Source organism: Salvelinus namaycush, chromosome 18 (assembly GCF_016432855.1).
Source record: "Salvelinus namaycush isolate Seneca chromosome 18, SaNama_1.0, whole genome shotgun sequence".
Taxonomy (NCBI): Eukaryota; Metazoa; Chordata; class Actinopteri; order Salmoniformes; family Salmonidae; genus Salvelinus; species Salvelinus namaycush.
Window position 1 is genome coordinate 28,724,427 of NC_052324.1, and position 15,289 is coordinate 28,739,715.

A 15,289-nucleotide genomic window follows, 5' to 3' on the forward strand; every position below is an offset into this window, starting at 1 on the left:
CACTTGATCGACGTCTATAGTGGCCACTATAATAGAGCAAAAATAGAATTCCTGTTTATTTCATTCTATTTCTACTTTAAGATGTTTTTTTGCCATAATTGACATCTACGTACGTCTTCGGTGCCCGGGGAACAGTGGGTTAACATCTTTCGGATCAGCGTCCCACCTTGACGACATCCGGTGAAATTGCAGAGCGCCAAATTCAAATTAAATTACTATAAATATTTAACTTTCATAAAATCACAAGTGCAATACATCAAAATAAAGCTTAACTTGTTGTTAACTTCTTATGGCTGGGGGCAGTATTGAGTAGCTTGGATGAATAAGGTGCCCAGAGTAAACTGCCTGCTACTCAGTTCCAGAAGCTAAGATATGCATAGCATTAGTAGATTTGGATAGAAAACACTCTGAAGTTTCTAAAACTGTTTGAATGATGTCTGTGTATAACAGAACTCATATGGCAGGCAAAAACCTGAGAAAAAATCCAACCAGGAAGTGGGAAATCTGAGGTTTGTAGGTTTGCCTATCCAATATACAGTGTCTATGGGGTCAAATTGCACTTCCTAAGGCTTCCACTAGATGTCAACAGTCTTTAGAGCCTTGTTTGATGCTTCTACTGTGAAGGATGAGGGAATGAGAACTGATTGAGTCAGGGATCTGGCAGAGTGCCAAGAGCCCACTCAGGCGCGCCCCCGTGAGAGGTAGCTGCGTTTCTTTTAGTTTCTAAAGACAAAGGAATTCTCCGGTTGAAACATTATTGAAGATTTATGTTAAAAACATTCTAAAGATTGATTCTATACATCGTTTGACATGTTTCTACGAACTGTACTGCAATTTTTTTACTTTTCGTCTGGACTAAGTGTACCTGCGTGTCATGAATTTGGATTTTTGAACTAAAAGCGCGAACAAAATGAAGGTATTTGGACATAAATTATGGACTTTATCGAACAAAACAAACATTTATTGTGGAACTGGGATTCCTGGGAGTGCATTCTGATGAAGATCATCAAAGATAAGTGAATATTTATAATGCTATTTCTGACTTCTCTTGACTCCACAACACGGCGGGTACCTGTATGGCTTGTTTTTGTGTCAGAGCTGTACTCAGATTATTGCATGGTGTGCTTTTTCCGTAAAGTTTTTTGAAATCTGACACAGCGGTTGCATTAAGGAGAAGTTTATCTAAAGTTCCATGTGTAATACTTGTATCTTTTTTATCAATGTTTATTATGAGTATTTCTGTAAATTGATGTGGCTCTCTGCAAAATCACCAGATGTTTTGGAGGCAAAACATTACTAAACATAACGCGCCAATGTAAACTAAGATTTTTGGATATAAATATGAACTTTATCGAACAAAACATACATGTATTGTGTAACATGAAGTCCTATGAGTGTCATCTGATGAAGATCATCAAAGGTTAGTGATTAACTTCTACTTCATCACAATCCCGGATCCGGGAGCACCCCCATCAGTAAAAAAGCTGACTAGCATAGCGTCACAAGTAAATACTAGCATCTAAATATCATTAAATCACAAGTCCAAGACACCAGATGAAAGATACACATCTTGTGAATCCAGCCATCATTTCTGATTTTTAAAATGTTTTACAGGGAAGACACAATATGTAAATCTATTAGCTAACCACGATAGCAAAAGACACAACTTTTTTTTCCCACCATTTTTTTCCTGCATAGGTAGCTATCACAATTTCGACCAAATAAAGATATAAATAGCCACTAACCAAGAAACAACTTCATCAGATGACAGTCTGATAACATATTTATTGTATAGCATATGTTTTGTTAGAAAAATGTGCATATTTCAGGTATAAATCATAGTTTACCATTGCAGCCACCATCACAACTCTCACCAAAGCAACTAGAATAACTACAGAGACCATCGTGTATTACCAAAATATTCATCATAAAACATTTCTGAAAAATACACAGCGTACAGCAAATGAAAGACAAAGATCTTGTGAATCCAGCCAATATTTCAGATTTTAAGTGTTTTACAGCGAAAACACAATATAGCATTATATTAGCTTACTACAATAGCCAACCACACAGCAGCATTGATTCATGCACGTTAGCGATAGCGAATAAACCAGCAAAAGATATTACATTTTTCACTAACCTTCTCAAAACTTCATCAGATGACAGTCCTATAACATCATATTACACAATACATATAGAGTTTGTTCGAAAATGTGCATATTTAGCGGCACAAATCGTGGTTATACAATGAGAAAAGTAGCCCAGCTGCCAACAATATGTCGGGAGAAATCTTGGGAGAGGCACCTAGTCTAATCAGTAACTAATCCTAAACTTGACTAAAAAATACAGGTTGGACAGCAAATGAAAGATACATTAGTTCTTAATGCAATCGCTGTGTTAGATTTTTTAAATTAACGTTACTACAACATACAGCGTGCGTTAAAGCGAGACCGCACAGAGATAAATGGCGGAATATGAGTTCGACATTTTTCAACAGAACAACAAATTAACATCATATATAGTTCTTACTATTTGATGAGCTCCCATCAGAATCTTGGGCAAGGTGTCCTTTGTCCAAAATAATCGTTGCTCGGTTGTAGATTGTCCTCTTCAACGTTCGAATTAGCAGTAAACATTAGCCATGTGGGCGAGACGTGCCCAAGTCCCTAGAAGGCAGCACAAATAAATATCCGAAAATCGCAATAAACTGATATAACTCGGTTTAATATAACAACATTATGATGTCTTAAACACCTATATCGAATAAAAACAGAGCCGGATATATCTAAGGGCTATAACGGGAGCATTCTAGAACGACAGCCAGAGCTCCTTTCTGCGTCAGAGCGAAGAGGACAAAGGACGGACCCCACGTTGCCAGCTCATTTATAAGCTCTCAGATCTGCCTAGAAACACCATTTCAATTCTCACTATTCGCTGACATCCAGGGAAGGCGTATGCAGTGCATCTCAACCAATAGAAGACAGGCAGATTTATAAACGGATCTCAGAACAGCCAGCAGAATTCAGCATTCTCACATCCTCATAGGAAAATTGCTCTAGCTCCAGTTCTGTTTTACTCACAGATATAATTCAAACGGTTTTAGAAACTAGATAGTGTTTTCTATCCAATAGTAATAATAATATGCATATTGTACGAGCAAGAATTGAGTACGAGGCAGTTTAATTTGGGAACGAAATTATTACAAAGTGCCAACAGCACCCCCTATTGAGAAAAGGTTAATTTGATCTCTTCTGCTTTTTGTGACTCCTCTCTTTGGCTGGAAGAATGTCTGTTTTTCCGTGACTAGGTACTGACCTAACATAATCAGATGGTGTGCTTTCGTCGTAAAGCCTTTTTGAAATTGGACACTGTGGTGAGATTAACAACAAGTTTATCTTTAAAATGGTGTAAAATACTTGTATGTTTGAGGAATTTTAATTATGAGATTTCTGTTTGAATTTGGCGCCCTGCACTTTCACTGGCTGTTAAGTCGATCCCGTTAACAGGATCTCAGCCGTAAGAAGTTAATCCAGCCGCCGTGTCAGATTTCAAAAAGGCTTTACGGCAAAAGCAAACCATGTGATTATCTGAGGACAGCGCCCCGCATACCAACACATGAAAAACATATTTCAACCAGGCAGGTGCGACACGAAAGTCAGAAATAGCGATATAAAAAATGCCTTATCTTTGAAGATCTTCTTCTGTTGGCACTCCAAGGTCCCAGAAACGTCACAAATGGTCCTTTTGTTCGATAAATTCCTTTATATCCCCAAAATGTCAATTTATTTGGCGCGTTTGATTCAGAAATACACCGGTTCCAACTCGCCCAACATGACTACAAAGTATCTAATAAGTTACCTGTAAACTTGGTCCAAACATTTCAAACAACGTTCTTAATCCAACCTTGGATATCCTAAAAAGTAAATAATCGATAAAATTTGAGACGGAATATACTGTGTTCAATAGCGGATAAAAACATGGAGCGAGCTCCTGGTGACGCGCACCAAACATAAGAGTCCACTTGGCTTGACACTCACAATGAACAGCTCTACTTCTTAATTTCTCAAAAGAAAAACGTCAACCAATTTCTAAAGAATGTTGACATCTAGTGGAAGCCATAGGAACTGCAACCAAGTTCCTCATAAATATAGTTTCCCATAGAAAACGAATTGAAAACAGTGACCTCAATTTTTTTTCCCCCTGGATGGTTTGTCCTCGGGGTTTCGCCTGCCAAATAAGTTCTGTTATACTCACAGACATGATTTTAACAGTTTTAGGAAACACTCTAAAGTTTATATCTAAATCTACCAATTATATGCATATCCTAGCTTCTGGGCCTGAGAAACAGGCAGTTTACTTTGGGCACGCTTTCCATCCGGACGTGAAAATACTGCCCCCATCCCAATGAAGTTAACTGCCTTGCTCGGGCAGAACGACAGATTTTGGGTTGAGGTCTGGGGACTGCGCAGGCGACTCAAGTAAACTAAACTTGCTTTCATGTTCCAACCAATGTTTTTCCACTCCTCAATTGTCCAGTGTTGGTGATTGCGTGCCCACTGGAGCAGGTTCTTCTTGTTTTCAGCTGATAGGAGTGGAACCCGGTGTGGTCGGCTGCTGCAAAAGCCCATCCGTGACAAGGATTGATAAGTTATGCGTTCCGAGATGCCATTCTGAACACCACTGTTGTACTGCACCGTTATTTGTCTGTTTGTGGCCCGCCTGTTAGCTTGCACGATTCTTGCCCTTTTACCTCATCAACAAGCTGTTTTCGCCCACAGGACTGCCACTGACTGGATGTTTTTTGTTTGTCACACCACTGGGCTCCCCAGTGGCGCAGCAGTCTAAGGCACTGCATCTCAGTGCAAGAGGCATCACTACAGTCCCTGGTTTGAATCAAGGCTGTATCACATCCGGCTGTGATTGGTAGTCCCATAGGGCGGCGCACAATTGGGCCAGCGTTGTCCGGGTTTGGCCGGTGTAGGCCATCATTGTAAATAAGAATTTGTTCTTAACTGGCTTGCCTAGTTAAATAAAAAATGTAATAAATAAAAATGATCTGTAAACCCTAGGCAGTTTCTGAGATACTGGCTCCGGTGCGCCTGGCACCGACGATCATACCACGCTCAAAATCCCTTAGGTCACTCGCTTTGCCCATTCTAACATTCAATCGAACAGTAACTGAATGCCTCTGCCTGCTTTATATAGCCAGCAATAGCAACATGACTCACTGTCTGTAGGAGCGATCCATTTTTGTGAACAGGGTAGTGTACCTAATAAACTGACCGGTGAGTGTATGTATGCTATCATATCTCTGTAGAAGTTAGCTCATTTAATTAGCTATAATCCTGCCTCTTCATTAACAGAAAGTAGTTGTGATCTTAACTTTGTATAATTGTAATCCAATGCATTTAATTCAGCCTTGTACCTTTTATAACGGTACTGCTCAACTCCTGTGTTTTCATTCTTTAGTTAAGACTGAATTGAGTTATTGACTCTACAGTTTGGTTACTTTATATACACTACTGTTCAAAAGTTTGGGGTCACTTAGAAATGTCCTTGTTTTTGAAAGAAAAGCACATTTTTTGTCCATTTAAAATAACATTAAATTGATCAGAAATACAGTGTAGACATTGTTAATGTTATTGGAAACGGCAGATTGTTAATGGAATATCTACATAGGTGTACAGAGGCCCATTATCAGCAACCATCACTCCTGTGTTCCAATGGCACGTTGTGTTAGCTAATCCAAGTTTATCATTTTAAAAGGCTAATTGATCATTAGAAAACCCTTTTGCAATTATGTTCAAAAGTTGAGAAAAAAAAATGGAAAAGTGGTGCGTGCATATGTATTCACCCCCTTTGCTATGAAGCCCCTAAATAAGATCTGGTGCAACCAAATACCTTCAGAAGTCACATAATTAGTTAAATAAAGTCCGCCTGTGTGCAATCTAAGTGTCACATGATCTGTCACATAATCTCAGTATATATACACCTATTGTGAAAGGCCCCAGAGTCTGCAACACCACTAAGCAAGGGGCACCACCAAGCAAGTGGCACCATGAAGACCAAGGAGCTCTCCAAACAGGTCAGGGACAAATTTGTGGAGAAGTACAGATCAGGGTTGGGTTATAAAAAATATCCCAAACTTTGAACATCCCACGTAGCACCATTAAATCCATTATACATTTTTTTTTTTAAGATTATGGCAACACAACAAATCTGCCAAGAGAGGGCCTCCCACCAAAACTCATAGACCAGGCAAGGAGGGCAGTAATCAGAGGCAACAAAGAGACCAAATATAACCCTGAAGGAGCTGCAAAGCTCCACAGCGGAGATTGGAGTATCTGTTCATAGGACCACTTTAAGCTGTACATTCCACAGAGCTGGGCTTTACAGAACTGTGGCCAGAAAAAAAGCCATTGCTTAAAGAAAAAAGCAAACACGTTTGGTGTTTGCCAAAAGGCATGTGGGAGACTCCCCAACATATGGAAGAAGGTACTCTGATCAGATGAGACTAAAATTGAACTTTTTGGCTATCAAGGAAAACACTATGCCTGGCGCAAACCCAACACCTCTCATCACCCCGAGAAAACCATCCTCACAGTGAAGCATGGTGGTGGCAGCAACATGCTGTGGGGATGTTTTTTTATCGACAGGGACTGGGAAACTGGTCAGAATTGAAGGAATGATGGATGGCGCTAAATACAGGGAAATTCTTGAGGGAAACCTGTTTCAGTCTTCCAGAGATTTGAGACTGTGACGGCGGTTCACTTTCCAGCAGGACAATGACCCTAAGCATACTGCTAAAGCAACACTCAAGTGGTTTAAGGGGAAACATTTAAATGTCTTGGAATGGCCTAGTCAAAGCCCAGACCTCAATCCAATTGAGAATCTGTGGTGGTATGACTTAAAGATTGTTGTACACCAGCGGAACCCATCCAACTTGAAGTAGCTGGAGCAGTTTTGCCTTGAAGAATGAGCAAAAATCCCAGTGGCTAGATGTGCCAAGCTTATAGAGACATACCCCAAGAGACTTGCAGCTGTAATTGCTGCAAAAGGTGGATCTACAAAGTATTGACTTTGCGGGGGTGAATAGTTATGCACGCTCAAGTTCTGTTTTTTTTGTCTTATTTCTTGTTTTTTTTCACAATAAAAATACTTTCGCAAGCCACTGTACATCACCGTCGCCTTGTTTGTCATGAGTTGGGAAGAACATTATACACTGCTCAAAAAAATAAAGGGAACACTTAAACAACACAATGTAACTCCAAGTCAATCACACTTCTGTGAAATCAAACTGTCCACTTAGGAAGCAACACTGATTGACAATAAATTTCACATGCTGTTGTGCAAATGGAATAGACAAAAGGTGGAAATTATAGGCAATTAGCAAGACACCCCCAATAAAGGAGTGATTCTGCAGGTGGTGACCACAGACCACTTCTCAGTTCCTATGCTTCCTGGCTGATGTTTTGGTCACTTTTGAATGCTGGCGGTGCTCTCACTCTAGTGGTAGCATGAGACGGAGTCTACAACCCACACAAGTGGCTCAGGTAGTGCAGCTCATCCAGGATGGCACATCAATGCGAGCTGTGGCAAGAAGGTTTGCTGTGTCTGTCAGCGTAGTGTCCAGAGCATGGAGGCGCTACCAGGAGACAGGCCAGTACATCAGGAGACGTGGAGGAGGCCGTAGGAGGGCAACAACCCAGCAGCAGGACCGCTACCTCCGCCTTTGAGCAGGAGGAGCACTGCCAGAGCCCTGCAAAATGACCTCCAGCAGGCCACAAATGTGCATGTGTCTGCTCAAACGGTCAGAAACAGACTCCATGAGGGTGGTATGAGGGCCTGACCAGCCACACGTTTCACTACTTCACATGCACCATGGAAACAATGCAGAAAGAAATAAAATAATTTCTCTCTCTTTTGTGAAAGAAAGTAACAGAGGTGGTGCAGTGCCTGAAAAAACAGTCATTATGTTGGGAGTGAGATAATAGTTATTTCCTCTGGAGAAAAAAAAGAGAAGTCCTTAGCATACTTCTGGGATGAGGTTTTTACATGAAGCCAGCACTGCTAACTGTTGTTTACTAGAGACATTAAAATATGTATTCCGTCACCGGACGTGCTACCTGTCCCAGACCTGCTGTTTTCAACTCTCTAGAGACCGCAGGAGCGGTAGAGATACTCTTAATGATCGGCTATGAAAAGCCAACTGACATTTACTCCTGAGGTGCTGACTTGCTGCACCCTCGACAACTAATGTGATTATTATTATTTGACCATGCTGGTCATTTATGAACATTTGAACATCTTGTCCATGTTCTGTTATAATCTCCACCCGGCACAGCCAGAAGAGGACTGGCCACCCCTCATAGCCTGGTTCCTCTCTAGGTTTCTTCCTAGGTTTTGGCCTTTCTAGGGAGTTTTTCCTAGCCACCGTGCTTCTACACCTGCATTGCTTGCTGTTTGGGGTTTTAGGCTGGGTTTCTGTACAGCACTTCGAGATATTAGCTGATGTACGAAGGGCTATATAAAATAAACTTGATTTGATTTGAAAGGCTCAAGCTGAGATGTCAAGAATAAACAACTCCACTGTTCATGCATTTTCTAAAGCCTGTAGTCTGTCTGTCTGAGCCAGAAGGTATCAGGTGGTGTCAGTTTGTTTACTCTGGGCAGTGAAGTGTCTTCCACCTGTGTAGCGTCTTTGGGTCCATCTACGTAGCACACTACATGACCAAAACCATGTGGACACCTGCTCGTCGAACATCTCATTCACAAAATCATGGGCATTAATATGGAGTTGGTCCCCCTTTGCTTCTGTAACAGCCTCCACTCTTCTGGGAAGGCATTCCACTAGATGTTGGAACATTGCTGCGGGGGCTTGCTTCCATTCAGCCACAAGAACATTAGTGAGGTCGGGCACTGGTGTTAGGCGATTAGGCCTGGCTCGCAGTCGGCGTTTCAATTCATCCCAAAGGTGTTCGATGGGGTTGAGGTCAGGGCTCTGTGCAGGCCAGTTCTTCCACACCGATCTCGACAAACCATTTCTGTATGGACCTCTCTTTGTGCACGGGGCCATTCTCATGCTGAAACAGGAAAAGGCCTTCCCCAAACTGTTGCCACAAAGTTGGAAGCACAGAATCGCCTAGAATGTCATTGTAAGCTGTAGCGTTAAGATTTCCCTTCACTGGAACTAAGGATGAAACCATGAAAAACTGCCCCAGACCATTAATCCTCATCCACCAAACTTTACAGTTGGCACTATGCATTCGGGCAGGTAATGTTCTCCTGGCTTTCGCCAAACCCAGATTAGTCCGTCGGACTGACAGATGGTGAAGCGTGATCCATCACTCTGGAGAACGCGTTTCCACTGCTCCAGAGTCCACGGGCGGCGAGCTTTACACCACTCCAGCCGATGCTTGGCATTGTGCATGGTGATCTTAGGCTTGTGTGCGGTTGCTCGGCCATGAAAACCCATTTGATGAAGCTCCCGATGAACAGTTTTGTGCTGACGTTGCTTCCAGAGGCAGTTTGGAACTCGCTAGTGAGTGTTGCAACTGAGGACAGATGTTTTTTAGGCACTTCAGCACTCGGCGGTCCCGTTCTGTGAGCTTGTGTGGCCTACCAGTTCGCAGCTGAGCCGCTGTTCCTAGACATTTCCAATTCACAATAACAGCACTTAAAGCTGCCCGGGGCAGCTCTAGCAGGGTAGACATTTGATGAACTGACTTGTTAGAAAGGCGGCATCCTATGAAGGTGCCACATTGAAAGTCACTGAGCTCTTCAGTAAGGTAATTCTACTGCCAATGTTTGTCTATGGAGATTGCATGGCGGTGTGCTCGATTTTATACACCTGTCAGCAACGGGTGTGGCTGAAATAGCCGAATCCACTAATTTGAAGGGATGTCCACATACGTTTGTATATATAGTGTATGTCCTAGTCCATCTATAAGGTTAGGATTTAGGCTTGGGTAGTCTAGATCAGTGGTAAGGGGACTTCTGGAGCACTTGTCCCGGCCTGTACATGTTTGATTCCAGACTAGATGTATGTGGAGAAAGCCAGGCCTATAGTGGTGAAAACGGACATTACCAAAACCACATGAGGTTAGGGTTAGGGTTTTGTTTGTAGTTTGGGCTAGGGTTAGGTTGAACTGGGAGGTGGGCATGAAGCTTGGGTTAGAGTCAGGGTTGAGGGTTAGAGTTGAACCTAGCTTCAAACACAACAACACTAACTCTAACCCTAGCTTCATGTCCACACCCCGGTTCAACCCTAATCCTAGCCTGAACCTACTTTCATGTCCACACCCCGGTTCAACCGTAGCCAAAACCCTAGCCCTAGTTTCATGTTCACATCCCTGTTCAACCCATACCCTAGCCTCAAACACAACCCTAACTTTAACCCTAGCTTCATGTTCACATCCCTGTTCAACCCATACCCTAACCTCAATCACAACCCTAACTTTAACCCTAGCTTCATGTTCACATCCCTGTTCAACCCATACCCTAGCCTCAAACACAACCCTAACTTTAACCCTAGCTTCATGTTCACATCCCTGTTCAACCCATACCCTAACCTCAATCACAACCCTAACTTTAACCCTAGCTTCATGTTCACATCCCTGTTCAACCCATACCCTAGCCTCAATCACAACCCTAACTTTAACCCTAGCTTCATGTTCACATCCCTGTTCAACCCATACCCTAACCTCAATCACAACCCTAATCCTTTCCTTGACCTCAACCCATAGTCATATCCATAACCCTATGCTGGGCATAGAATAATCATTTTTTCAGTTTGCCAAGGTTAGGTAATACAGGACACGGGCAGCAAAATCCGTTGAACTCTTCTTGAATGGGAAGAACTTGTAAAATATTAACTTCCCCAGTTTGTCTCTTAGGAGGCATACTTTCTCTAGAAATAGAGTGATCACACTGACAAGCTGAACACTGATCTCAAGAGGTAGCCAATGGATCGCCACACACAAACACACTGACAAGCTGAACACCGATCTCAAGATGTAGCCAATGGATCTCCACACACAAACACACTGACAAACTGAACACCGATCTCAAGAGGTAGCCAATGGATCTCCACACACAAACACAATACACACATGACATGAGTACAATTTGTTTATTTCCTATCATCCCAAAAACATAGTTTGTACATTGCTTGCACTTAAAGGTACAAATAATATATCCAGTTTAATATCAGTCCACTTTAATGAGGTGACCAGAGCGTGAGTGTACTATAGTTTCATGTAAAGCCTCTTCAAGTTCTTTAAAAGCACTTCATAAGTACAATGAATAATTATTATTATTATTGTTATTCATTATTATCATCTTAAGCCTTCATCAGTAATGACATGTTGAAGTGGCTTTTCACCTGCCAGTGGCGGTCATGAATATACATGATCACAGGTGAAGTAGATGACAGGGGATTTGAATGGAGCGATGTTAGTAGTCTCAAACTCAGCAGGATAATGCCTATTATTGATGTACAGGTAAATAATAAATGTCTCACACAGACATCATGTTTGAGTTGAGATATTTCCCTTTTTTATCACATAGACTTAATATCAGTATGGCATATGGCATATACTAATTTCCCTGACTATCTTTCACAACACTGCATTTTGACGTATAGTACGAGTTCACCAACAGTTAGCTAACAGGAACAGTATATAGTAAGTAGTACATGAATACATCAGTAGAAAAGGTCAACACATACAATAAGTCACACACACACACACACATTTAGTGTGTGTGTAATGCTTGCAGTGCCATACAGTACAACAAGAACATTAGAACAGTCACTCTACTGCAGGTATAATGTACTAGGAGGACTATGTACAGGAAATAATTCATAAAATATTGCACTTGTTGGCCCATTGCACCCCACAGACAAAGCTATGAGGATGCACTTAAACATAGACAATATACACCTTTATAGATAGAAATATAGATAATTCAATGTCTTCACGCAACTTTTCTTTTCTGAACCTTCATTTTCTATGCAGAAACTCTAGACGGTGCAAAACAAACTACAGACAGTTTTTTTGGCACAATTATATATTTTTACTATTCTGTTTCTAGGTAATTTGAAGCTAAAGGATCAATGTAACTATTCACTTAATATGTAGAAGAGATTGTCTTTACTGGGATTTACAGGACATTCTCGATGTAAAGGACAATTTGCTTCATCCAAGGATGGAGAGACAATAATAACATGATCCCTAAGCTGGTCAGGGATGTGGAAAAGGTGTATTAGTTTCTTATAAAAGGGAACCCATATACTGTAGCAGGTATATGAAATATGGATGTGTTGTCTGTTTCATAGAATATTGCTGTTTATCCAGTCAGACAGACTCTATCATGGCTTCAGTATCCATCAATCATAACATATCATATCTTGGCTGTGTTTAATTTGTGAATTATATGTTTTCATTTCTCTTGAGAAGTGGAAATGAGCAGGTTGGTATTTATTGAAAAATCATGTGCTGGAGGCAGCTCTGCAGAGTGGTCACTAGGTGGCACAGCCACAAATTCATAAAATCTGATTTTAAACTTACCTTAACCCTAACCTTAACCGCATTGCTAAGCCTAATGCCTAACCCTAACCTTAAATTAAGACCAAAAATAAAAATTTTGTTTTCATAAATTTCTACGACATAGACAATTTTGACTTTGCAGCTGGCCTATCTAGCAGAAACCGCTCAGTTCTGCATCCAGGGCAAGATTCAAGACAATAAATGTCAATCTGCTGGAAATGAGGGAAGGGTTTATTGTTTGGGTAAAGCTAAATGTAAGGGTCTGGGTATAAAAACACAACATAGGTTATTAGCTATTTGACAGCACACTTGTAATAGTCTTATTAAGGCTAGGAAAAGAGGATCTATTCAGTTTTGCAGAAATGCAGACACTCATCAGATCACACATCAGGACTACTACTACAAAACACATGTACAGTATAATACAGTACTCACATAGACACAATGCATGTATAGTATATTCATGAAATATGAAATTAATGCGGCAAGTGAGCACAAAGGAGAAGAGGCCATGTTGGAAATACTAAAAGGCCACATTTGTTTTTATCCAAGGTAGATGATTGAAAGTACTCACACAGCCACTCATTAATTTTTCCTAAAACACACAGGCACACGGTCACGCACGCATACACAAACTGCAAACAGAAATCAACTACTACCTACCAGTTTGTATACAGTACACTTAATAATATAGTTTGGCTGTGGCAGAAGACTATGTAACAACAATACATATAAAATAAATACATAAATAGAAGGATAAATAAATTAAAGCACTGATTTATAACTGTGTGTCCGGCAAGTTTTACGACGGACAGTAAAAACAATGACAGCTATGGGTTCTCCTCACAGAATTAGAATTGATAACAAGTCTTTAAAGCCAGCTGGAAAGCTACTGTGCAGTACGTGCATTGACCACACATTTGAATTCTAAAAGCCTTTACAAGCATCATTTTTGTGAATATTGTATGGTAAGCTAAAGAGAATAATGTATGTTTGAAATGTCCTATTATCAGCCACACTATAATAGGCCTACATCGACTCAGACTTATATTGACCCTCTGTGTTTCCAGGTAAAGGTGTGAAGTATGTATCTGTTCCTCAACACAGCTATGGAGAGGGACATACATTGGTTGCTAGCCTGGTCACAGATCTGTGCTCTTGCCAACGCCACAATTCCATAAAGAGTTGGCAAGAGAGCAGAAACAAACTGACACCAAGGCTAGTTGATTGCCATTGATGTTCAATGATAAAAGTGATCGGATAACACACCACACTGTAAAGGAGTTGCTGTGAATTTGACAGTAACTTACAGGCAGCTCAGTGGCAAGTCTAATTCTGTATTTCATATTACAGTACACCTACTATTATATAAATACGGTATCAAAGCAAGTACTTGGTAATGACGCATACAGTACAATACCGTAAAATGTACCCTATTATACTGCAAAAAAGTTAATTCTACCATAATCAGAATAAATGAATGAATGGATGAATGAAATTCATTGAGGGGTGGGGTTTGTACTTTACAGTATTTTACTGTAATTAGAAGGGAGTGGTGCAAGCAAGTTGGCTGCTATGTAAAGTGTTTACACATTATATATTAATTAATATTTGGTGTTTTGTATCACTTGCCCATCTAGAGGCCTTAACCAAGGTTTCCAAACTGACAGCGACTACAGGGCAAAACAGACCAAAAGGACCTGGCAAAATGCTCAACCATTTAAGGTTTGACTTGCTGCCACTCTAATCTGTCCCCTATACATTATGAATGAATGGGTCACTATCACCACATAGCAGTCAAATTGGTACAGCATTTTCACTTGCAGGTGCAAGCCTCAAAATATGTTAAAGGGAATATTACCTTTTTGTATGTTTTTCATTAGTCCACCGATGATACAGTCCCATATTTTTTTGCATGTCAGCAATCAAGTTCTCAACATATAGAACTTTCAAAATACTGAAAGTGTCACAGTATGATGTGTTTTCAATATCTTAAACTTGATTGCTGACATGCAGAACATTTAGGGACTGATTCAACAGTGGACTAATGAAACAAAAACAAAAATATCATTTTTGAGATGCACAACAATACCATGCACCCATTAGTGGTCAAAAGGTTTTTGGCCCTCAAAAGATACGGTATGGTGCTGTATTCTGTGGGGTGGAATTACAGTACCATTCTAAACAAAGCAATTACTTCTCCGACCAAAACGTTTTCCCACAATGTACCATAATATACAGTATGCTGTAGTAAAAAGTTTCAGAGTGTTTTACTAATGATAATACTCAAAATGACTGTATAAATTACAGTTTTCAGTTACAGTGCAGGATACAGAAAGACAAGTGTGCACAACTCCAGTCCACTAGGGATGAAATCCTGCTGGTTTTCCTTCCATCCTGGCACTTAATTGATCAACTACTGTCACTGATTGGCCAGACAGTGCACCTACAGCAGCTACACTGGTCAATCTCTGACTAAAAGGCAAGGAGGAAAGTCAGCCTTCACAGCAGCCATCCAGGACTTTAGTTGTGCACCCCTGCTTTAAAGGCCCAGTACAGTAAAAAATGGGATTTCCTGTGTTTTATATATATTTCCATACTATGAGGTTGGAATAATACTGTGACTGGGAAAATTATGATAATGCCCTTTTAGTGTAAGAGCAGTTTGAAAAGGCTGCCTGAAATTTCAGCCTGATTTGGTGGAATGGAGTTTTGGCCTGCCTATTGACAACACCAGGCAT